A 26,453-nucleotide genomic window follows, 5' to 3' on the forward strand; every position below is an offset into this window, starting at 1 on the left:
GAAAAACAAAAGTAATATTATGTGCAGAAATGTACTACAGGACCCTGCGTGGAGTATCTGCAATGGCATATTGGTGCTGTTGCTAACGTGGTAGAGCTTTGAATAATGTTGCTTCCAGGGTCTGAACACTGATCCCTATGCAAATGAGGTGGAGTTACTGAACAGCACAAATGGGTATCACTGTCCACATATCCCCTCCATGTAGGCACAGAACCGTGTTGGTGTCCACATAAGAGGTACCTGACATCAAGGGAGTGTGTGTCCAATAACTTCTAAGCTGATTTGAGCTTAGCTGCACCTGTTTGCGCAGCGGGCTGCCATGCTGAGCGTGAAAGTCTGGGGGTTGTGTACACCAAGTGCTAAGCTTTGTTTACCTATGGGGCGTGCATTTCCACATGTTTGCGTGGCACGCCACCATGCTGAGCCTGGAGGTATGGGGGGGTGTACACTATGTGCTAAGCTCTGTTTACCTACAGATTACGCGTTTGGGTGGCACACCACACTGCTGAGTGTAACTAAAAGGCAATTACATATAAATTAGGTTTGACCCCTGTTTAACAAACTAGGGCCATTAAATAATGTTAATGATGTACTAGGCAGGTGGAATGCATTACAGGTAGCCAATCACACAGTCAGCAACTACAGCAGAGAACTATAAGGTATGCATATACCCTACAATCTCATTTTTCCCTCATACTCTGTCTGCACTATTGGAGTATAGACTTGAGAATTTTAAGTGAAAGAATGCTAGGGACTGCAAGTCTGCTACATCTGTATGCGCTAGATGCTGAAGTCAATGTTGCTGCTGACAATAGGCCTAGGCAGAGAAGGAGAAAACTGCTCAGGCCCAGGGTAATCTTCCAGGAGCTACATGAGCTGGAGATTGTAGAGCGATACAAGGTGGACAGGGACATACTACAAGAACTTACTAAGCTCAGCCACCCTGAACTCAGAACCAGGTCTATATTACATGACCAAATGGTTAAATATTCGAACACGTAATAGTCGACCCATAATAATCGAACCGCCACAATGCTGAACGGTTCAATGGAGATCGCCGTACAGTGCGGAAATGGAAGTTTTCCACTGTGTGCACTGTACTGCGATCTCGGAGTTGGTATATTTAAGTAGCAGGGGGTGTGGGGGTGCAGTTCCCCATGTGGGGGGTTCAGGGGGGCTTGCCCCCTGTGTAGAGCATTTAAATTGTTTGTTTGGGTGGGTTTTTCTTTTTTTCTTTTCTGTTCGACATTGTGGTGGTTCAATTATTACAGGTCAACTACTACGTGTTTGAATATTTGACCATTCGATCACATAATATAGTCCCCTCAGACCCAGAGCCAACAGAAGGAAACCCACCCTAGTGGAAACAAAGGTATGTGTAGCCCTTAGTATAATAGCCACAAGTACGTTCTAAAGACCAACTGGGGACATGATGGGGGTCTCACAGGCATCAGCATCCAGGGTACTCCACCAGTTCCTGGATGCCATGCTAAAATATGCCAGTAAACACATTTTTTTCTCCTCACCCCTGAGGCAAGGGCCAGCAATATGCAACACTTCTACAATGTAGCACACTTCCCTGAGGTACTGGGTGCCATAGATTGCACTCATGTACATATCAAGGCACCACCCGATGAGGAGGGTAGAATCGACATCAGCCATAAGGGGTACAACTCCATCAACTGCCAGGTTGTGTGCAATGCCAAGGGCATTATCACGAATGTGTGTGCTGGCAGCCCTGGCAGTTATTACAACTCCCATATCTGGCTCACATCACAGCTCTACCAGATGTTTGCTGGGGGGGGGGGGCATCCCACACACCCATTTACTGGGGGATGCTGGCTATGCACTGGAACTGTGGGATGATGACACCCATCAGAAATGCACACACTCCCATGGAAGAACACCATAATGAGGCACACACACAAACTAGGAACATCATAGAGCATGTGTTTGGGCTTCTAAGTCACTCTTCTGATGCCTCAATGTATCTGGTGAAGCCCTAAAGTACTCTCCAGCCACATGTGCACAGATATTCAGAGTATGTGCCATGCTACACAATATAATCCTGCGGAAACAGCTGCAGAAGGATCAGCAAAGGGAAGGGATACACAGCCCCCCACCAATGCCTAGGTCACCACAGCCACACTCACATGAGGAATCTAAGGAGGAATCCCCTGATGATGTCCCTGTAGGCAGATGTAGGCATGCCCAGTATGCCCTGGCTTTGGCTAAGAGACCATGCATACCACATGCACTAACAACCTAGGGCTCTAGGGACTGAAACCTTACTCCAACTTGCATACACATATTAAAAATGATGCCAGGCAACCCACACAACCTGTACCTAACCATGCATTGGCTATGTACTGCATGCATCAGACAGAGTCAGCCCTGAACTACAGTTCTGTCAACTGCTGCATTTGCAGGGTAAGTCACTGACCTACACACCACTTGTAAGGAGTACTATAATATGGTATTGTATGTATGGACCTGCAGCATGTATGCAAGGAGAATATAGTGGGCTATTTGGAGAGATGAAACATCCAAATGGGACTACAGATACCCAGTCCAATAGTATGTGCTCCATTATATTTACTAGTCCTCATGGTTGGAATATGCAGTACAGCACTCAAGGGAGATGTTAAACAGTGAAGTCACATATTTGCACTACTGTTTATGCCAGTAGATTATGTGCTGTTCTTTCCCCACCCCAACACATCAGTGTTCCCATAAAAATGCTGTAACAGTAAATCAGCAATGGCATATCAGCAGACCAGGCAATCTCGTGGCTGTGACACAGAACTCAATCATACAGTGTATGTCTCACGTAACGCAGGGATAACAACGTACACATGTCTGCTGTTGATTGTGTAATGAAGGACACATCTCTGTCTGGTAGCCTGTCTGGCTTAGTGGGCTAGGGATGTTAGTATGGGTAGTGGTGTTGATGGTTCAAATCTGGAAGTATGCACAGCTTTTGCATGTGAAGTATTAGTATGCTGGTGTTTCCACAGACTGTCATACCTTTCAACCAGTTAGTCGAAGAAATCTGGACCAAGCCAGGAAGAATGGGAGCACAAAGGCCCAAAAATAGAGACAGACAGTACAGATTTTTCTGATTAACCTAGAACGTTGCTAGTATGAAATCAAGTTGCATTATTATAGAATATCTGACAGATATAAAGTCCAACACTCAAATGGTTGTCTGTAGTAGTTAGTATTATTCATTGACTTCAATATACAATAATTTACCAGAATAATTTACCAGAACACCACAAATGTATGAGGAACAAACCATAAATATGAGGCAAAATTCTGGATATTCTGCAATAATCTGTACAGTTGAGAGGTATGCAGACTGTCAGTCTGTGTGTGGAGTGACAGTATGCACCTCAGTCACATATTAAGTACAGCAGACAGCTGTGGAATGCCGTAGACAATTTGAGGGAAGTGGAGTACTGCATTAACAGGTGCAGCTGGCAATGTCTGCAACACACAAATTCCCGGACTGGAGTACAGGTAGGTCTGGCCTGGAGTCACCTTGAAAGTACTGACAGTCCCACTGGGCATACTCCTACACTTAGTTAAAATGCATTTCTAGAGACATCCCTCTTACAGACAGATATATGCCCTATTAATGGTTAGTAAATCTGAACTCGCACATCCTTACAATTGCTCAAATGAACCAAACTAAGGCAGCAACAGTACATAATCCACTCACCTACAGACCCCTGTGTCTGCTGGATGTCACCATGTAGACAGACAAAAGTGAGCAGGTGGTGTAATGTACAATGTTATCAATGCACGCATGGACAGGGCACAATGTCCCTGGGCAAAGGTTTACCTATCTAACTGCAATCAGCCACATATGGCCACACTGGTAACTGTACACACATACCAAGGATAATAACAGTTATCTCACTGCTAGAACACTAGATGCAGATAACAGTACGAAGCAATATCACTCTGCAGGCCAAACATACTGTGCAACACAAGCCTAGTTTGTGTACTCAACAAGTACTGTGCCTGCAATCACATAAGCAACAGACGTAACCTGTGGTGCATGTGATAAGTACTGTGAGCTACAGTGTACAAGACTAGATAGGTAGGGGCTCTAATCTTACTGTAGCTAACTTGGTGTGTGTGTGTGTGTGTGTGTGTGTGTGTGTGTGTGTGTGTGTGTGTGTGTGTGTGTGTGTGTGTGTGTGCGCATATATATGTATATACAAATCCCCCTGCAATATAACGGACATGCCCTCATGGGCTATCCACCTGCAATGGTTATGTACTTTTTGACCATGTAACTAGCTGCCAGCTTCCAAACTGCCCTCCTCTACAAAGCCTGATGATGTCATCCACCTTATGACTGCTGGCTGACAGTCTAACATCAGACAAAAGCCTTGGCACATGGGATAAGTACTGTGAGCTATAGTGTATAAGACTAGATAGGCAGGGGTTCTAATCTCACTCCCGCCAACTTGGTGTGTGTGTGTGTGTGTGTGTGTGTGTGTGTGTGTGTGTGTGTGTCTGTGTGTGTGTATATATATATATATATATATATATATATATATATATATATATATATATATATACCCCCCTGCAACACAAAGGACATGCCCTCATGAGCTATCTACCTGCAATGGTTATGCACTTTTTGGCCCTGTAACCAGCTGCTGGCTTCCAAACTGCCCTCCTCTACAAGTCCTGATGATGTCATCCACCTTAAGACCGCCGGTTGACAGTCTAACATCAGACAAAAGCTGTGCCACATGTAATAAGTACCGTCAGCTATAGTGTATAAGACTAGATAGGTAGGGGTTCTAATCTTACACTACCTAACTTCCACTGAATGGTGCACAGCAACAGTTATCCCATTCCACAAAGGGGGAGCCACCACTGATCGTGGGAACTATCGCCCTATTAGCCTAACAAGCATGGTCTGCAAGGCCATGGAACGTATCATCATAGAATTCATAAACAAAGACATTGGTAACCTCCAAACTCTGGACCCCACCCAGTTTGTGTTTGTGAAAGGCAGATCCTGCCACCTGAACCTGGTCGACTTCTTTGAGGCAGTCACCAAAGCCGTAGATGATGGTAAGGTGGCTCACACAGCCTATCTTGACCTCACCAAGGCATTCAACACCATCCCCCATTCCTGAATTATAGCTAAACTCACTAAACTAGGTATAAATCCCTATGTTACAAGATGGGTTGCCAGCTGGCTCATTGACAGAACCCACACTGTAAATGTTGCAAACTCCAAATCTGACTTCAAACCAGTGACAAGTGGAGTACCACAGGGTTCAGTCCTGGGACCTCTCCTGTTTGGTATCTACTTCTCTGAAGTACAGGCTAACACAGAAGGCCTCTGGCTATTGAATTTCACAGATGACTGCAAACTAGGAGCTATAGTAGAGTCCCCAAATGATGTGGACATCCTACAGAAGGACCTCACTGAGACAGATGCCTGGTGTCAGAGCCATGGCCTCAAGCTCAATGCCAAAAAGTGCATTGTTATCCCCTTTGGTAAAAACTCTGTACCCATGAACTACCACATAGGCGGCAGTCTTCTTAACACTGAATGTGTGATAAGAGACCTTGGGACCCAGGTGGACAGTAGTCTCTCCTTTGATAATCACATTGCCACAGTAGTCAGGAAATCCTTCTACATGTTACACCTCATCATAAAAGGGTTCTCATGCAGGAAAAAAGAGGTCATTGTTCCCCTCTACATGACACTCATTAGCCCCATTATAGAGTACAAAGCTCCTTTTGGAATGTACCTCATAAGACATCTGCAGCAGCTGGAAAGGCCACAGAAGTACCTCACAAAGAGAATTACTGGCCTCAAACAGATGCCCTACACTGATCATCTCAAAAAACTCCAGCTTTACTCTGTAGCATATCACCTACTCTGAGGTGATCTCTGCCTAACATATAAAGCTATGTCAAACCTAGAGCTGTTGGACATGCTACACCTAAAGAAATCCCAATCCCTTCAAGCTACACACTCTGGGGACCTAAACCTTGTCACCACAATAAACAGGACTTGCTGGAGGGATAGATTCCTGTCCCAGAGACTTCCCATACTCTGGAACAAGCTGCCCATCTATGTCAAGCAAAGTTGCTCATAAACACTCTTCAAGAAAAATCTTGATGAGTGGATGGGAAATAGGAAATCCACCCCGGGGATCACTTCTGTGGCTCTGCTCAACAGGGGCACAGGAAATTAACTTTCTTGGGTTGGCGTAAGCCAGGGAACTTTATTGGCCTGGCTTACTTAGGCCCTTGGGCCGATAGCCTAGTACCTACCTATGGTGCATGTATATTCATATGGCATACATATGACAACCTTTTTAACTTAAAATAATACTAAATCCTACCTATGTCTATTTCTAGTGGGTGATGTGGCCCCCTCAAATAACTGACCACAAAAAGGGCTGCTGATAGCAACAAGCATTATATGTTACTGCATGTGTGCCTTGGCATGCCCCGTATGCAGTGAGTGGAGGTGGTGCTAGCCTGAATGTGGCCATGTGTGTGTGTGAGGTTATTACAGCATTTTACTACATGTTATGGAGCCATAGGACATGTGAACTTAACTAGCATAAAGACCATACAGCCCTCACAATCAGAGACATCTTTATACCCCCCCCCCGGCAAGAGGCTCAGCACATACTGGTCCAGTCCAAGAGGGACTCAGGCAGAAGCCATGTGTTGAGATGAAGTTTGCCCAGCCAGTCGTTAGGCAGGGTCTTTCAAGGGTGTGTTTAAATCTGATAAATGTCTCCCACAAGCATGTAGTACTAACGTCACATAGGTTAACATCTTTACAGTGAGTCATCCATCTACTACACTTCCTACAGATGGGCAGCATATCCACTCCAGCCTGGTCACACCTTGCCCTGTACGCAAGGCATAGATCACCTCTGAATAGTTTACATGTTACAGGTTGCAATGACACTCATTGCAGACTATCAGCAGTGAGCACATACTGAAGTTATGAAGTGACCTTGTGAGGGACCATACTGTTGTGTGCAAGTGCCAGTACAGCTTGGAAAGATACATTAACAAATGGTCTTTGCACTCCGATATTGCCATGCTGAGGAAAGAGTATGTGGAGGTTATAAGTATGGCACCTACTGGTGACTGTGGCCTCAGCTATGCCATATGATTCCTGTCATACCACTATAGAGACATGGTGATCTGAGGCACATTAGGTGGAAACCTGTGTGGCCAGACCTGTGTGCCTACTTTTCACCCTTGAGTATGTACATCACATGTGGGGACTGATGTGCTACTAACCGGGGACAATATTCTAGTATCCACACACTGCACACACTTGAGCCATTACACATGAAGGTATGGACACACAGTACTGTACCCTTTGACGGTCACTGTTTGTTAGGATGTGGGGATGCATTCAATGTTGTACCACCTATACCGATAGGTTTTGGGTGCAAGTCTCAGACTGTCACTGCTATGCTAAATGCAGCAGCCAGCACACCTAAGTGTGTGCAATGACACCCTTGCCATGTCACCACACAGGCATATCGTACAACTGTAGCAGCCATACAGGTGCCATGGTACAGCAATACACAGTGCAGATAGCATGTCCTATGGAGTCCGTGTCACGACTGTACAAATCTAGTCCATCTCATAATTACTTTGAAGGGGATGTGTATGTCCCCATACAAGGAAGTGTCAGATCGCACTGTTTACCTTCTGCATTGCAATGACAGGAGTAATACATTTCTCACGTGTTCTACACACCTACATCAATGTGGTATACATAGTACTTACTCGGGAGACTGCTATGTAACACAGGCAGTACACCCTACATGAAACGGTCCCCCCATGCATGTAAAGCATACATCTGCTGTGACACACATCATGTGCAGGTTACATAAGATGCAAAACACGACAAGCATGAGTGATGTCAGCCAACTGTCTGAACTGGACACAGGATATTTGTAGATGGGTCAACTCCATCACCACAGCTTGGAGATGTATAAGTTCTGAAAACCCAGGTGACGTATATCAAGGGTAGCAGACCTTATCACAAATTATGAATGCATGAGTACACTGACTACTGCCATTGTCCTTTTTAGACTGTTATGCACATATGAACCTATGGAGGCATGCACATATACTGCTGTACCTTGCTGAAGTCATATTTCTGCTGTGCTGCCATGCCATCTTGTGTCACTTTATTGCTGCCATGTATCCACAGGTTATCCCCTCAGACTCCTAGAATAGAAACATACACAGGTCCGTGACACACCTGTCATTGTGTAACAATATCACCAGTACAACATCATACAACATAAAGTACACAAAAGTATGTTGCGTACTCATGACACACGCCAGCATACAGTATCCTTTGGTGACCATCACCCTTTGCATCAGACACATAGCATCATTTCCCTGCACCGATGGGAAGGATGACAGGGATGTGGCACAAGTATCATCACTTGCACAGGGTGTTGTGTGGAGGTGCTGGAGGCCTAGGCTGCCCCAAATGGTTGACAGCATGTGTGTGAGTCAGGAAGGGGAGCGGGATAGATGGACCATGGAGAGGTGCTGTGTGTGTGTCTGTAGGTGACCTGCATGTGATAGTGGTGTGTGCGTGTACACAGTCAAGCTCAGTGCTTGCCTTACATGCGTGTATGTTGGACAGCTGTGGACCGTACATGGTAAAGTTGACAGTTCACCATCTCTGGCCCTCAACATGGGAAATGGCTCTACCAGGAGTTGCACTGGCACCACCATGTCCAAGGTCAGACATGGTGCTAGTACCAGACGGTGCATGGCAACGTGGAGTCTCAGCAGATGGTATTGCTGACCTACATTCACAGGCCTGATGCCCAACTCCAGCCAGAAGTTCCAGCACAATGTGCAGTCCAAAATAGACATCTTCTCAGCCCGTCTGTCCACTGCATCAGTGAACTGATGCAGGGTGTCTCCAATGCGGTGGAGGTAGTCATGATGTCAAACTATGCTGCATCCATAACCCTAAGCATACGTCTGGTGTTCCGTAAAGAATTTGCCTGTGCCTCCATGATGGCCCAAAACATGCACCGAGAGACCCATGATGTGACACCTGCCACAGGTGGTGGACTGACAGCAGTCCTCCTACAAGCACCCCTGTCAATCCACCTGAGTGGGACCTCGCCAGATCTCTGGCTATGGCCAGCATCTACACTCACTGGAGCCATAGTTGCTACACTTTCCTATGCATGTCTCCAACCTCTGACGGTCAAATATCTGTGGCATGTTGGGACTGGGTATGTGGGCATACTGACTGCAAGCAGTGATAATAGGGGCAAAAGAGGGATGTCAACCTCTGGGACGAATTTGTCCCCCGACAACTCTACCTGTCTCTCACTGTAGCCACCACCACCATCAGAGTCCAAAGAAACACTGACATCAGGTTGTGTGAGGGAAAAACTCCCACCCCTCCCAGTCACCTGTGAAAACCAAGACAAAATCAGAACATTACTACCTGCACTACTATGTATAGAAAATCCACCAAGAGTCATAATAATGAGGATCAACAACTGCATTGCCAGTCTCACATCTTCTCATCTCTGCTTTCATGTACAACAGACTTCCTCACAACAAAATACACATTCATCTCAAGGCCTGTATGACAAGCACATCAGGTAAATCAAGTGAAACTTGACCAGTACAATTTACCTTTTAGTTATTCAATATGAAACTATACTTGATAAACCAACACATAAAACCCAGTGCACCTACCTTAACAAATATATACAAATACAGGTTTCAATGCCTAAGGTATGTACCATCAACCTTTTGTTTTTTAAAAGGCATATCGGAATAAATTGCCTCATGTAAACCAGGAGGCTTACTTGCTCTTAACTAAAACTGCAAAGGTGTTTCTGTTCATTCAACTACACTCCTGTGATTACACACTCTAAGAACCTTATGTATATGTTCCAGAATGGAACATACAAACATTATACTCTGGTTACATACAAACCTAAGTGTACATAGGGCATTATTCTGGCCCTTAACTTTAACAGCATATATATGTTCTGTAGCAAAACAGTATCAAGCTTACCATCAGCAGAACTATGGCCTTGGACAACTCCTGATGGACCTGTAAAAAGTTGAGGGTGAGGTACTGTCAATACCACTGCATGTTGCTGCACAACAAGGTAATACGTGCATATATCTCACTTGTATAATAGCTACTGTGTTACTTGATGTACTGGTGACATTCTGTGTGAGTGTACAACTGAGCTTAAACCCCCCCCCCAAAGCAGGTAGACCGGACACCCATGTAAAAGTATGTACAGCCTGACAAAGACTGCTACAGTATTACAATGGTGATCACAGTACATTTACCTGCACGTTCCTCTACTGTCGGCACTGTGGCACCCACCTCCACGATTTATGGTATGATGGATGCCTGGGAGCTATCGCATGTTCCTAAGTTTACCAGGAATTTCTCACTGGCCAAGAGTGGTTGTTCTGCTGCAGGCCCTCCACCGGTGATGGTACGATCCCTGGCTACATCAGCTGCCCTTCGTCATGCAGCATTCATAATGTCTGTTGCACAGTGTTGAACCTGTTCATTATGTCCTGTCTTGGTGGCCACTGGTATTCACATCCCAGACAAGGTCTGCCCACAATGCAGAGTGCTGTTCCCTGTTATGCCTCCCCCTGGATAGCCGGATGTGATGATGCTGCCTTAGTCCTTCCAAGTATTATTTTATTCGCTGCATCTGAGAAGGGGGCATAGCATCTACGGATCAAATACGTGGACTTCCACTATGTACACATACAGCAAGGACAAAATGGCCAGCACTATCTACTGCTTGCTCACACGTCATACACCACAGTGTGACAGCATACTATGTGTGTGGATACAACCAAGACAGTATCAATACTGAGTTATTTCCCTGTATGCCATAAGAGATTCTTCTGTATGATCATACACCCAACACTCCAGTCTACTGTGGTGTGCCCCTAAGGCCAACCACCCAATAATATGTCATAAGACCAGTGCCAGACAAATAGCAGTGTACTATTACAACCACTACAAAGGGACCATCCAAACACCAGTGTGCCACAATGACAAAAGACAATGCAACCTTGAAGTATCGTATGTTCCCTGTAGGTGTAAGACAGCAGGATATCAATGACATGTCATTACCACAGGCCTAAGACAGGCTTACTGCTGTAATCCCTATTCCCCATACCTCTATCCTGCCATCTGCATCCGGTTATATACAAAAAACAGTTACATACCTGGTGGAGTGCAGTACTCCTCTGCTGAAATGTGTTACTAGTAATGTTTCGCAAAGGCATGCTCTGTGTGATGAAAGTCTCATAATGTTTCCCTACAGCCAGCTGCTTGCATTTTTAACATGCTTTTCATTGGCTGGCAATTGCATATAAACCAATCTGTGGCTCTGATATGCTACTTGCAGCCAAAACAGCTGAATTGTACTATCATTAGCCAATGACATGCAACCGCTGTGCAACCTTTCTTAGCTGTTGAGATGGATATTACTGGGGTGAGTAGACTACATCACCACAGAGGGTAGGTCTGTAGCAGGAACATTTACACAGAGCTGTATCACAGGCTGCAAATGCTGCAGGTAACAAACACAGGCAGAGACTGTGAACACTTTGGAGGACAACAAGCTGTAGGTGTATTTGTGTCAGTTGTGTCAGCCTTGTTGTAGAGGCAGAGCCAGGGTAAGTGTACCCTTTACACTCCAATTAAGGCATGTGTTTAAGGTACGTATGTTAGGCAACTGTGTCAACAACAGAGTACTAGGTGACATATAGTAATGCTATACGGACATGTGAAGTGTGTCCCTACCGGCAAGCCTGTGACTTCCAGCACTGAAAAGCAGTTATTTAATTTGCAATGCTTTCTGTGTATAAACAGTGAATGAGTCATTCATTAATTGCTGTCTTCACAATAATGTACTTGAAATGCAACACAACACTGCATTTGAACCCAGGACTGTATGTGACAAAATGTGCTATATGCAAGGCATTTAACAGACTGAGCTACTGAGTCACTTGTTGTTGGGGGAAAAAATGTAAAAAATAAAAAACGTACGATCTGCTGGTTGCATAAGTGTGCACACCCTTAAATTAATTATTTGTTATGTGTGCACACCCTTAAACTAATACTATGTTGAAGCACCATTTGATTTAACTACAGCATTCAGTCTTCTTGGGTAGGAGTCTATCAGCATGGCACATCTTGACTTGGCAATATTTGCCCACTCTTCCTTGCAAAAGTGCTCCAAATCTGCATCTCTTGTGCACAGTTCTCTTCAGGTCATCCCACAGATTTTCTATTGGATTTAGGTCTGGGCTCTGGCTGGGCCATTCAAAAACTTTAACTTTCTTCTGGTGAAGCCATTCTTTTGTTGATCTGGATGTATGCTTAGGGTCATTGTCATGTTGAAAGGTGAAATTCCTCTTTATCTTCAGCTTTCTAGCAGATACCTGAAGGTTTTGTGCCAAATGTGACTGGTATTTGGAACCATTCATAATTCCCTCCACCTTGACTAATGCCCCAGTTCCAGCTGAAGAAAAGCAACCCCAAAGCATGATACTGCCACCATCATGCTTCACCGTGGGGATGGTGTTCTTTTGGTGATGCGGAGTGTTGTTTCTGTGCCAAACTACCTTTTGGAATTGTGGCCAAAAAGTCCAACCTTGGTCTTCACAGACCATCACACATTTCCTCACATGCTTTGAGGAGACTTGATGTATACTTTTGCAAATATTAGCCGGGCCTGGATGTTTTTCTGTGTAAGAAATGGCTTCAGTCCTGCAACCCTACCCCACAGTCCAGACATATGGAGAATACAGGAGATTGTTGTGTAGTACACAATTAGTACTTGCCAGAAATTCCTGCAGCTCCTTCAGTGTTGCTACTGGTCGTTTGGCAGCCTCCCTGACCAGTTTTCATGTTATCTTTTCATCAGTTTTGGAGGGATGTCCAGTTCTTTGCAACGTCACTATTGTCCCGTATTTTCTCCACTTTTGATGACTGTCTTCACTGTGTTCCATGGTATATCCAATGCTGTGGAAATTTTTTTTGTAACCTTCTCCTGACTGATATCTTTCAACAATGAGATCCCTTTGATGCTTTGTAAGCTGTCTGTGAACCATGGCTTTTGCTGTAGCAGGCAACTGAGTAAATGTCAGGAAAAGCCTACTAGGACAGCTGAACTTTATTTGGGATTAATCAGTCTCTCTTTAATTGTTGGCAGGTGTGTACCCAAGAAAATTGAATGCTGTAAATAAATCAAAACGCGCTTCAACAAAGTATTACTTTAAGGGTGTGCACACTACAAAGTATTAGTTTAAAGGTGTGCACACTTATGCAACCAGCGTATTGTACGTGTTTTTTTTTTTATATTTTTTTCCCCTAACAGATTTGTTTTTCAATTGAATTGTACAGGTTACTAGTCACATTAAAGATGGGAAAAGTTTTGAAATGATTTATTGTGGTCTAATTTTTTATATCACAAAAACCTGGCATTTTAACAGGGGTGTGTAAAACTTTTTATATCCACTGTATGCTAGCACTTCCAATCAAAAATCCTAAACCTTACAGACTTTGCTACATACTTGGGTGCTCACATTTTTGTTCCTGCCCTAATACCATTAACAAAAGTTATGCACTTAACATAACAAAAGATTTGTGTTGTCTGCTTCCATCATTCCTGAAAGCATGGGTTACCAGATCAAACTAGGATTCGACTTCAGTCATTCACAGACTTTGAATCCAAGGCACTGACTCCTCCCCTAGTCCATAATCCCCTCTAGAAAGTAAATTACCTCTGATCAAGTTTGCCCATACCCTATAATGAAACAAGTACCAACTGCCACAAGAGAGACATATTATAGATAAACAATAATTGCTGACACAGGTCTTGAAGAGTACATGACAAAGCCATGGAACAATCATTTTAATCACTCCAGGAACAAAAGAAAAAAATCACCTGGAAGAGAACTGGCGGGGTGAGAAGTTGAAGGAGGATGGAAGCAGACAACACGGAACTGTCTTTATGAAAAGTATACAACTTTTACATCCGATGTTGCCTCTTCTGTCTGTGCATCAATGGTTGGGACAGAATTCAAGCTATCATACATCTTGGAAGAAGATTCTGGAGGACAGCTGAGCCAAAAGAAGCTATAGAGGTGGATTGAAAATTCAACTTGTAATGAGATATGAATGTATGAACATTCAACCAAGTGGCTACAGAACAAATTTCATTAACTGGTATCTTGGAAAAAAGACAGCAGTGGAGATAGCAACTGACCTAGTAGAATGAGCCTTAGGAAACCCAGGCAAGGACAATTCTTTCTCTTTGTAGACATGGGAAATGCATTCAGATAGCCAGCAAGAAACATTTACCTTGGCCACTCCTTTTACCCAATTTTACAGAAGAAAAGAAAACAGTTTGTCAGACTTTCCGATAGTCTTGGTTTAGTTCCAAGCAAAATATAAGCTAATGATGCATGTCCAAAAGGTGTAGCATGTATTCCCCTGTACTGCCAAAACGTGGAAAGAAAACAGGGGCATTGACAGACTGGTTGAGTGTTGATTCAGAAGACACATTATAGAGAAAGGTTAGATTTGTTCTCATGGTGATTGTATCTTTGTGGAAAATCAAACAAGAAAGAGTGCAGATATATGATACCCTTTGTGCAGAAGTAACTGCTATGAAAAAACAAGAGTTTTCAAGGAAAGGTATTTAAATTTAACTGTGGCTGCAATTTCAAAAGGGGGTCTTCGTCAAAGCCTGGAGAAGGGTGATAATATCCCAAAGGGGAACAGGATCTCTAAGGGGGTTGAGGTTTATGGTAGAAAGACGTCAATTAAAATAGCCTTAAACAATTTCAGTGAAACAAAAGGTGACTGATTTTCCCCATTGTGAAAACTGGAAATCACTGCCAAATGAAGTTTGACAGTGCAGTAACTACACCCACTGTATACAAGGGAAGTCTAAATTTTAAAATAGCTGTGAGAGGAGCTGAAAAGGATCCAAGTTCCTACTAGATCCTACAAAATTAAAAAAAAATTGTTTCCATTTACTTCCGTAAATCTTCCTGGTCAAAGTTTTCTGTGAGGAAGTCAAAATGTGTACAACTTGGGATTAAAGCCTGGACTATCTAACCGTCATTAGAATTGGAGAAATCTTATGGTCAACTTCAAGGCTTCTATGTCCAGGTAAGACTTTCCAGAAGGATGAGATATGAGATTTGCAGCAGGTTCAAGCACCTACAAAGGGTAAATCAGACGAGACCAGAGGAAAGGAAATCGCACTTGTCTGGGCCCTAAGGTAACCTCCATAGACTACATGAAAAGAGACATGATCTTGTAGCCCAGGCCGGTATGACCCTGACCCTGCGTAGCATCCTGCCCTCACCAAGAACGATACCACAGTATAAAGAAAAAAATTATCAATTTCAACAATTGGCTAAGTTTCTGGTGTCATTCAAAGGGGATCCAGTGTCTGTCTGCCTGGGATGACATGCTCGACAAGCCATGCTGCTTCGCCAGAGATGGCTTGCACCTGTCACCCTTAGGCTTTCGAATACTGGCCAAGGCTCTTGCCACCCCCATAATGCCATTTTTAGGCAAGGCTCAAAAGACAAACCCGCCGCCATAAACAGCACAAGTAACAAAAAACTGAGGGTGATGCTACTCAATGCCAGAAGTGTAAACCTCAAAATGCACGCACTCGAGGCACTCCTCAGTATGGAGAAAATCGATATATGTGCAGTAACAGAAACCTGGTTTAATGTTCCAGAGAGCACTCCAGCACTACCAGGCTACAACTCATACCATACATTTCGGCCACAGAACCCGGACTGAAATACAAAAGGCGGGGGCGTATCCATATTCATCAAGGATACCCACACCTCCAGGTTACTGGCACAACACAATGCTTCAGAGATCATCCACATGCAACTAACAACGGGCAAAAAGTACAGTTTTGTACCTACCATAAATGTAGATGTTCGAAGATCCACATTGCTGCAGTCATAACTTATGGGTAGTCCGCTGTCCTTGGTCGGCCCGAATACCAAAGTATTAGGCTGACGTCGGTCATGGCGCTCAGATCTGACATCAGAGCGTCAGGGTATTAAAGCGCATGACCGACGTCATATCCTCAGTCTTTTCTTGCCCCAGATGTCAGAAGGCCCTAAAAAGAAAGGCCACAGCCAAAAATAGAATACTTCCCAAAAAGCATGTACAAATAACAGCTACCACCCAAACCATACAACCATTCCTAACTACAGAGGGGAAGGAGGGAGGGTAAATTAGACTGCAGCAATGTGGATCTTCGAACATCTACATTTATGGTAGGTACAAAACTGTACTATGTTCTTCATCTCACATTGCTGCAGTCATAACTTATGGGTAGAATCCCAAAGCAGAGGTAAAGGGACGCTGGCAAAATCATAAAGCATTGGGAGCTGCCAAAATGCCCTGTAAGATTGCAGTGGCAAATCCAGCCCTAGATTTGGAATAAAGGGGAAGATGGTAATGTTTAGAAAAAGTGTGCACTGAACTCCAAGTAGCTGCTTCCAAAATATCTTTAGTAGCTACTCCCCTTAAAAAAGCAGTAGAAGTGGCAGTAGCACTAGTGGAGTGAGGTCTGATTCCAGCCGGAATCTCCTTACCATGATGAGAATAACAAAAAGCAATACAAAGACCAATCCACTTAGAAATAGTTTGTTTTGAAACAGGTTTCCCCTGAGAACCCAAAGCAAAAGAAACAAACAACTGCTGAGACTGTCTGAACCCTTTAGTCTTGCTCAAATAATAACGCAACTGCCTGTGAATATCCAAAGTATGCAAAATTTTCTCTCCTTTATTTTGGGGATCTGCATAAAAAGTAGGCAAATGAATTGATTGGTTCAAGGCTACATTTGAAACCACTTTAGGCATAAAAGTAGGGTTAGTACGCATAGATACCCTATCCTTATGAAAAATTAGGAAGGGTTCAACTGCCATAAGAGCCTGTAATTCAGAAACCCTTCTAGCAGACGTAATGGCCAACAAAAAAGCAGTCTTCCAAGACAAAAACTTTAACTCAGCAGTAGCTGCAGGTTCAAAAGGAGGTAAAGTAAGTTTTTCCAACACAAAATTGAGATCCCAGGCAGGAGTAGGAGCTCTACGTGGGGGTCTTATGTTCTTTGCCCCTCTAAGAAATTGCTTAAACAAAGGATGAGAGAATAATGGTGGGTCACAGTCATAGTGAGCAGAAATGGCTGCAGCATGAACTTTTATAGAGGAGAAAGACAAACCCTTGTCTAATAATTCTATAAGATATTGAAGAGAAACACTTAAATCAGGCCTGGAAACATCAAAGCTCTTTGTTTTGCTCCAAATTTAAAATCTCCTCCATTTATCAGCATAAACTTTCCTTGTACTAGACCTTCTGGCCTCTAAAATAACATTCAAAACTTGTTGTGGAAGCTGCGACCCTCCAGGTTCTAGAACAGAATACGCCAGGCTGTTAGATGCAGGGACTGAATCCTGACATTGAGGAAATGATTGCCCTCCTGAGACAGAAGGTGCGGAATCGAAGGCAAAGGCCATGGAGGCTCCCGTACTAAACTCCTCAGCAGAGGGTACCAGTGCTGTCGAGGCCAATCTGGAGCTATTAAAATCATGGAGGGCTTGTCTTGTCTGACCTTCAAGAGTACCTTGGGGAGGAGAGGCAGAGGCGGAAAGGCATAGACGTGAAAATTGCTCCAACTGAATGATAGAGCATCCACTTTCCAAGCTGTGGGATGAAACACTTTTGTGCAAAACTTTGGCAACTGGAAATTTAGTGGAGAAGCGAACAGATTTATGTCTGGAGTCCCCCATATCACTGTCAATTTTCGAAATACATGAGGATCCAATTTCCACTCGTGGGGATCCACTATCTGTCTGCTCAAAACATCTGCTAAGGAGTTCTGTGCTCCTGGAAGAAACCTTGCCTGAAGATTGAGGTGTAAACTGAGAGCAGTCTCCCACAAAATCATTGCTTGTCTGCAAAGAGGGTACGAATGGGTTCCCCCTTGCTTGTTGATGTACCACATGACAGTTGTGTTGTCTGTTTGAATCAACACTTGCCCTGGGAGAAGTAAATCCTTGAAAGCCATCAATGCAAATTGGACTGCTAACATCTCCTTCAAGTTGATATGTAAATGTTGAAGTCTGGCAGGCCACGTGTCTTGAACCCATTTTCCATTGAGATGTGCTCCTCAAGCCTTGTCCGAGGCATCTGTCGTTAAAATCTGACTCGCCTCTGGTCGGGTCACAGAGAGTCCCTTGTTTAGGTGACATTCCTGAGCCCACCACAAAAATTCCTTTTGAATGCAAGGTATTATTTGAATGACAGTGTCCAGATCTTGGCAGTGTTGTGCCCATACATTTTTGAGATACCATTGTAGCTTCCTCATATGCAGTTTGGCATTGGGAAGCACCAGAATACAAGATGCCATGAACCCCAAGGCTTGAAGGACTGTCCTTGCAGTCAGCCTGGACCGTAGAGACAACTGATGGAAGTAAAGTGTCAGGTTCTTTTGCTTGTCCGGGGTCAAAAAGGCCATCTGGGAAGCTGTATTCAGTCTCACACCCAGAAAGCACATTTCCTGAGAGGGTACTAGACTGGACTTTGTTTCGTTCACAGAATACCCTAGGCACCTTAACACTGCCATCACATACTGTAGATGATGAAGAAGTTCGTACTTGTCTTGAGCAAGAATCAGGCAATCGTCCAAATAAGGATAAATTTGTATTCCTCTTAACCTTAAGAAGGCTATCACTGGAGCCAGAACCTTTGTGAACACCCTGGGCGCAGTAGATAAGCCAAAGGGCAATGCAGAGAACTGATAATGTAAAGTCCCAGCCCGGAAACGCAGGTATCTCCTGCAACTGGGCCTGAAAAGAACATGAAGGTAAGCCTCTTTGAGATCCAGAGTTACCACCCAGTGATCTTTGCCCAACAGAGGTAGAAGTTGTTGCAACGTCAACATTTTGAATTTTGGAATGTCCAGGTATGTGTTGAGGATAGATAAATCCAAAATCGGCCTCCAAGTGTTTCCTTTCTTTGGTACTAGAAACAGGCGAGAATAAAATCCTAGGCCCACTTCTGACAGAGGGACCTGTTGTATAGCCCCCATTTGAAGAAGTAAAGAAATCTGCTTGTGAGCCTCTACCCTTTGCTGAGGAGGAACGTCTGGCATGCCTTTGAAAGGAGGCAATGTATGGAAATAAAACTTGTAGCCTCGGTCTATAATGTCCAACACCCATTTGTCCTGGGTGACTAATAGCCAGTTTTGCTTGAAGAGTGCCAAGTTTCCTCCCAAAGGAGCTGCCAGACAGGAAGAATCTGGCAGCTGAAGATGCAGGTCATTGGGCCTGTTTACGAAAGGACTGGCCCCTGCCCTCACCTGTAGATTGTGCAGGTGAACTCCATGTTCTAGGCCTGAAAGAACTCTGAGCTCTGCCCCTACCACGTCTAGATCTACCCCTAGACTGTAAATCAGAAGAAGGATAAGCCCATCCCTTAGTAGGCCAATTCCTGCTAAACTTAGGAGGCTGCACCTGCAAAAAATCTTTAACAGTCTGCATAGACTTAGCCTTGTCTTCCATTTTCTTCAAGACAGACTCCACAGGAGAACCAAACAAAACTTCAGACTGTAAAGGAGCATCCAAAATTCTAGTTTTAACATGCTCTGACAAATTCTGATCCTTAAGCCAGGCGTGCCTGCGAATAACTGAACCAGTGGCAGCCACCCTGGAAGAAGCCTGTAAAGCATCGAAACCACACTGCAAAGAATGCTTTCCCACCTGTTCAGAGGCATGTACCAAATCCTGTAATTCCTTACACTCTATGCCCTCTGCCAAAGCATCCACTTTAGATTTTAGCTGAGTAAGGAGAAAATTCTGGTACTTCAACATATGAAACTGGCAATTCAAAGCCCTCCTTGCTAAAGTGGAAGAGGTATACACTTTCTTACCCCATCTATCCAAAGCTCTAGCATCTTTATCCATAGGAACTGGATTCTTTACAACAGAAGCCTTGACACCCTTAGGTCCCTGGCTAATAGTTTCTGGGTCAGCCCTTGGACTCTTATACAGATATTTATGAGCCTCAGGCACTCTGTAATACCTGTCTGGCTTAACTGGCGCAGGAGGCAAAGAGTCTGGATTAAGGGAAGCCTCGGAGAAAATGTCTTGAACAACATCCAAAACAGGAGGTATAGCCAAGGGCCTATGCTGTGGTAAAAACAAAAATTCCCTAAGCCTCTTTCGGGAATCTGAGAAATCCTGACCTTCCCATTTAAAATGCTCCCTCATAGAATGCAGGGTTTCTGAAAAAGAAAAATCCTCTGGAGGAGAAGCAGAAGGAGTGGAATCCTCTGCGTCTGAATCAGGGAAAGGAGGAAAATCCTGAATGTCTTCAGCCGAAGACTCTGAGTAATCTGAAGCCTGCTCCAAACTTTCCACCTCTGGCTCCACCCTAGGCCTCTTATCAGGAGGGGGCATAGAACCTCTGATTAAAGAAATTAAATCTTCTGCCATTTTAAGCATGTGTTTTTTAGGCATAGAACCTGCAGAACTAGGACTGACACCCGAGGAAGGCAAACCAGGCCTGCCTTTGGAAGGAGCCTTAGAGATAGAGGGAGAAGGCCTAACCACCTTAGGCAAGGAAGGGAGAACAGCAACCTGAGAGGCCCCCTCAGCCTGACCTGACTCCTGAGAGGCCACATCTTGCAAAATTAAAGCCTCCCCCTGAGACTCAACTGAAACCTCGGCTGGATCCACAGATTCCACCGTAGTTTCTAAAGAACCGGCGTCCGGAACGGACGACTCATCCTGCCTAGACTTTAAAGATTTTTCTTTGCGCTTCTTCGCGGTAGCGGGCGTCGGAGGATCCGACGACATATTATAATTACACCGCTTACCGAAGACAAGCCTAGCGCAATCTAACCTACGTTTAATGGTGCGCTTATTAAACCTAGCACAAAAGCGACACCCGACTACGTCGTGCTCAGGTCCCAAACAAGGAATACAAAGAGAGTGGTAATCCCTATGCGGTATCTGTTTCCCACAAGAAATACAATTATTCACTTTTTCTGACATCCGGAATTAACTGAGGCAAGAAAAAACAAAAATATTCCCCAACGGGGTACTTAGCCCAACTTGGTTTCGGTCTGAAACTCAGTATACGAAAATTTCAGAACGCCGAACGGCACTTGCAAACGCTGCTTCTGCATTGGACTATGCGGCAAAAAAGACTGAGGATATGACGTCGGTCATGCGCTTTAATACCCTGACGCTCTGATGTCAGATCTGAGCGCCATGACCGACGTCAGCCTAATACTTTGGTATTCGGGCCGACCGAGGACAGCGGACTACCCATAAGTTATGACTGCAGCAATGTGAGATGAAGAACATCTGCAATTCAAATTGTAGCTTGCTACAGATCACCCACCATGACCCAAGACCCCCATTCCGCATTTCTAGAAACACTGGGAAATATAAAGGTCCAACCAAACACCCTCATATTGGGTGATTTCAATTACCCAAACATTAATTGGGAGAACTACTCAAGTACTACCTCCCTTGCCCAACATTTCCTAGAATTTATAAACTCAGACACCCTGGAACAACTGGTCAACACTCCCATCAGAGGTGACAACATATTGGACCTGGTCATCACCAACATGGGAGACCGGTGCTCCACACCAGAGGTCAACCCCTCACTGGTTAGATCTGACCATAAACAAATCACTTTGGATATCCACATTCCGCCCCCACCCCTGGACAAGGAAACCACCGTGAAAAACTTTTCAAAAGCAAACTTCACGTTACTTAAGACTGAGGTCTTATCCTTTAGCCCCCATGCTAAAGGATAATATTGTCCAAGCTGCAAACTCCTTTATTAATGCATTCTGCGGACACCTACAAGAATGCATGGAACATGCTATCCCAAGCAAAACCAAGACTCACTCCTCCAAGAAAAAGGAAACCAGTGTGGTGGACTCCTGCCATAAACAAGCTATACAATAGAAGGAGGAAACTAGTACAGAAAAGGGTAAAATCCCAAGAAGGGAAGACATCCCTGATCAGTATCAGCAAGAAACTACAATCCCTCATAAAATCATCCAAGGCGAGTTTCGAAAGAAAAATTGCCAAGGACTCCAAAGATAACCACAAGGCATTCTTTAGCTATGTCAAGAATCAAGTGGCAATGCTCAGATCTGCTTGGAGTTCGTGCAGAATGGTACAAAATACACTGAACTGACTGATATTGCCAACATCCTGGCAGACACGTTCAGCGCAAACTTCACCCCCCTCTCACCCCCAAATGGGCCCATAACTATACCAGAAGAATGTGGAGCTCCTGAAATCACAGACACTCAGGTTAAAACAGCCCACTCCAAAGCCAAAAACAAAGCATCAATGGGAATGGACGGAGTCCCAGGCTGTGTCCTACATGAGCTCAAAGACAAACTAACCCCTCACCTAAACACACTGTTTAAACTCAGTCTCTCCACAGGTTACGTACCCATACAGTGGTGCACAGCAACAGTTATTCCGCTCCACAAAGGTGGAGCCACAACAGACCCTGGGAACTACTGCCCTATAAGCCTGACTAGCTTGGTCTGCAAGGCTATGGAGCGCATCATCATGGAACTCATTAACAGAGACAATGGGAACCTCCAAACACTGGACCCTACCCAGTTCGGCTTTGCTAAGGGCAGATCATGCCTCCTAAACCTGGTGGACTTCTTTGAGATAGTTACCAAGGCTATAGATGAGGGAAAGGTGGTACACACAGCCTACCTAGACCTCGCAAAGGCCTTTGACACTATTCCCCATTCTGGTATTATAGACAAGCTCACCAGCTTGAACATAAACCCCTACGTCACAAGATGGGTTGCCAACTGGCTCATGGACAGAACCCACATGGTAAGAGTTGCGGGAGCTAGGTCTGACTCTAAACCGGTTACAAGTGGCGTTCCCCAGGGTTCAGTCATAGGAACCCTCCTGTTCGGCATATACTTCTCAGAGATACAGGCAAGCACAGGAGGACTATGGCTGACCAAGTTCACAGACGACTGCAAACTAAGGGCTATAATTGACTCTCCGGCTGACACAGACATCCTCCAAAAGGGTCTCACTGAGACGGACACCTAGTGTCAAAATCATGGCCTCAAGCTAAATGCCAAAAAGTCATAATCATCCCCTTTGGAAAAAACAAAGTACCCACAAACTACCACATAGGTGGTAGTCCCCTAAATACGGAAGATGTAATAAGGGATCTGGGGACCCAAGTAGATAGTAAACTCTCCTTTGATAATCACACTGCCAAAGTGGATAGAAAATCCTTCTACGTGGCACACCTTATCACAAAAGGGTTCACATCCAGATCAAAAGAGGTCATTGTGCCCCTCTACTCATCGCTTATCAGACCCACCATAGAGTACAACACCCCATTTGGGATGTATCTTACAAGACACCTGCAACAGCTGGAAAGACCACAGAAGTACCTCACCAAGAGGATCACTGGCCTCAAACAGATGCCCTATGCAGCTCGACTGAAGAAACTCCAGCTGTACTCAGTTGCATACTGCCTACTCAGAGGTGATCTCTGCCTGACATACAAGGCCATGTCCAACCCAGAACTGATCGACATGCTCCACCTAAAGAAAAGCTTATCCCCTCCAGCCACATGCTCTAGGGATCTAAACCTCACCACAACAATAAATAGGACGTGCTGGAGGGATAGATTCCTGTCACAGAGACTTCCCATGCTTTGGAACAAGATTCCAATCTACACTAGGCAGAGCTCCTTGCTAACACTCTTCAAGGAAACATTGACGAGTGGATGGGAAACAGAAAGTTTACCCCGGGGATCACTTCAGTGGCTCTGCTGGATACAGGCACAGGGAACTAATCTAAGGGGGCGGCGAAAGCCAACACATTCTGGCTAGGCTTATAAATGCCTTCGAGCAGACAGCCTAGTACCTACCTATGAACCTATGAGTATCACTGTTGTGTTGACCTATGTCACTTTCTCCACAAACTTTGTGCAGATACGCATAGAGAAGACAGCAGGGCCAATTGTGGGCAAGAGTATCCTTTGGGAACTCCCCCTTTTGGGAGATTAGGCCAAAGTAACAGCTGCATTTGGTGTTTGAAACATGTGCCTCCACATGCCTTGGATAGTCTTTCCCATTAAAATGCTCCTCCCACCCCAACTGAGAAAGTACAGTTTTGTACCTACCATAAATGTAGATGTTCGAGTGTTCACACTGCTGCAGTCATCACACTTGGGTTATCTGCCATCAGGCGGTCCCGCAGTCGGCCCGAGTTCCAAAGTCTTGGTCCGGCGTCGGCTGCTGTCGCTTCTTTCCTGACGTCAGTGCGACAGGTGTATAAAAGAGGCAGCCAACGCCATTTTCTTCAGTTTTTCTTGCCCCAGATGTCAGGTACCCCCAAATAGGAAGGCAATGCATAATCCTAAGTAAATTACATAAGTAGAAAACAATAGCTACAGCTGTAAGCAAACACATCATATAGAAATACATCTTAGAGATTGTATAAACAGGGAGCTATATATAAAACCCAGGTAAGAAGAGGGGGAAGGTGGAAGGGTAACCTGGACTGCAGCAGTGTGAACACTCGAACATCTACATTTATGGCAGGTACAAAACTGTACTATGTTCATCGTGTTACACTGCTGCAGTCATCACACTTGGGTTGAATCCCAAAGCTAAGGCTGGGCGGTTGCTACTAAACAGGGTTTGGAGAAGCTAGTAGGCCCTGCAAAACTGCAGTGGCAAAGCCAGCTCTGTTTTTTGAGTATACAGGTAAGTGGTAGTGCTTGGTGAAGGTGTGCACTGAATTCCAAGTTGCAGCTTCCAAAATATCCTTGGTTGGTACCCCTCTGAGGAAGGCTGCTGATGTTGCTGTAGCCCTGGTGGAATGAGGCCTAATGTTACCAGGTACAGGTTTCCCATGGTGTGTGTAGTAGAAACGGATACAATGTCCTATCCATTTTGAAATGGTCTGTTTTGATATAGGCTTTCCTTGAGATCCTCCAATAAAACTGGTCACCAACAAACTAGTAAATTCGACCGAAACTGTAGTCCAAAACGGAAAAAGCTTTAATGAAATTCCATGGAAAAACCATAAACCAAAGTCGAGTAACAATAAATATTTTAGTAAAACTGTAGCAAAACAAGCAGACAAGCAATGAACATACAAATAATATCCAAGGAAACTAAGCGCTTTCACCCGTACAAAAACAGGCTCCATCAGAGTTAACTAATACTGGGTTTCACACGTCTTTAAATACATAATACATCATGCACACACCTATAGAATCTACCAATCAAAACCTATAGTACTTCACATTGTCTAAAGGTGAAACTAGGTTACCTTTATGCATAACTAAACCCTAACTCTCAAAATGCTTTATTTTACTTTAAATGTATTTAAACTTGTAATTCTATATGATTTATATATTCAAAATAATCAATATTTAAAAGACTTTGTTGAAAATCTTGAAATCAAAAAACAATGGTTAAAAAATAAAATTAAAAAAAAAAAAATTTAATATAAAAAACATTTGAGATCCTGCAGCATAGGATACAAAGAGCTGATCAGATTTTCTGAAAACTTTTGTTTTATCCAAGTAGAAACGTAATTGCCTGTGAATGTCCAAAGAGTGTAGGAGCCTTTCCCCTTTATTCTGGGGGTTTGGATAAAAGGTGGGTAAATGAATGGTTTGGTTTAGAGCCACACTGGATACCACCTTTGGCATAAAAGAAGGGTTAGTTTGTAAAGAGACTCTGTCTTGATGAAAAATGATGAAAGGCTCCACTGCCATTAGGGCCTGTAGCTCTGAGACTCTTCGTGCTGAAGTTATTGCTAGCAGCAGGGCAGTTTTCCATGATAAAAATTGTAAATCAGCTGAAAAAGCTGGCTCGAAGGGCGGTAGTGGAACTTTTTCCAAAACAAAATTGAGGTCCCAAGTTGGTGTTGGGAGGATCCGTGGTGTAATGAGCTGAAATAGCTGAAGCGTGGATTTTTATAGATGAAAAGGAAAGGCCTTTGTGCAACATCTCAGTTAAATATTGCAGAATCTGAGGAATATTTGGGACAAGAGGATTTTGGCCTTTAGCCTGGTTCTAGGCGCAGAATCTTTTCCATTTGCCTGAGTAGGTTTTCCTGGTGCTGGGTCTCCTGCCCTCCAGAATGACATCCATAACAGCTGTAGAGAGAAGTGTTGACTGGTTGCTTAGATAATCTGCCATGCAGCCAGATTTAAAGTCTTGAGCTGGCTGTGTAGAATCTGATTGTTTTGCTGAGTCAGCAGGTGAGGAATTTGAGGTAAAATCCATGGTGGGCCTTG

At 44.2% G+C, this 26,453-nt stretch overlaps 1 protein-coding gene across 2 annotated transcripts in view; it reads right to left on the reverse strand.

The window, feature by feature from the left end:
- Positions 1–26,453, reverse strand: part of CARF (calcium responsive transcription factor) — a 2,518,000-nt gene that overhangs the window by 2,031,961 nt on the left and 459,586 nt on the right. The window lies entirely within an intron of this gene.

Source organism: Protopterus annectens, chromosome 6.part0 (genome assembly GCF_019279795.1).
Source record: "Protopterus annectens isolate FY-2018-M chromosome 6.part0, PAN1.0, whole genome shotgun sequence".
Lineage (NCBI taxonomy): Eukaryota > Metazoa > Chordata > Ceratodontiformes > Protopteridae > Protopterus > Protopterus annectens.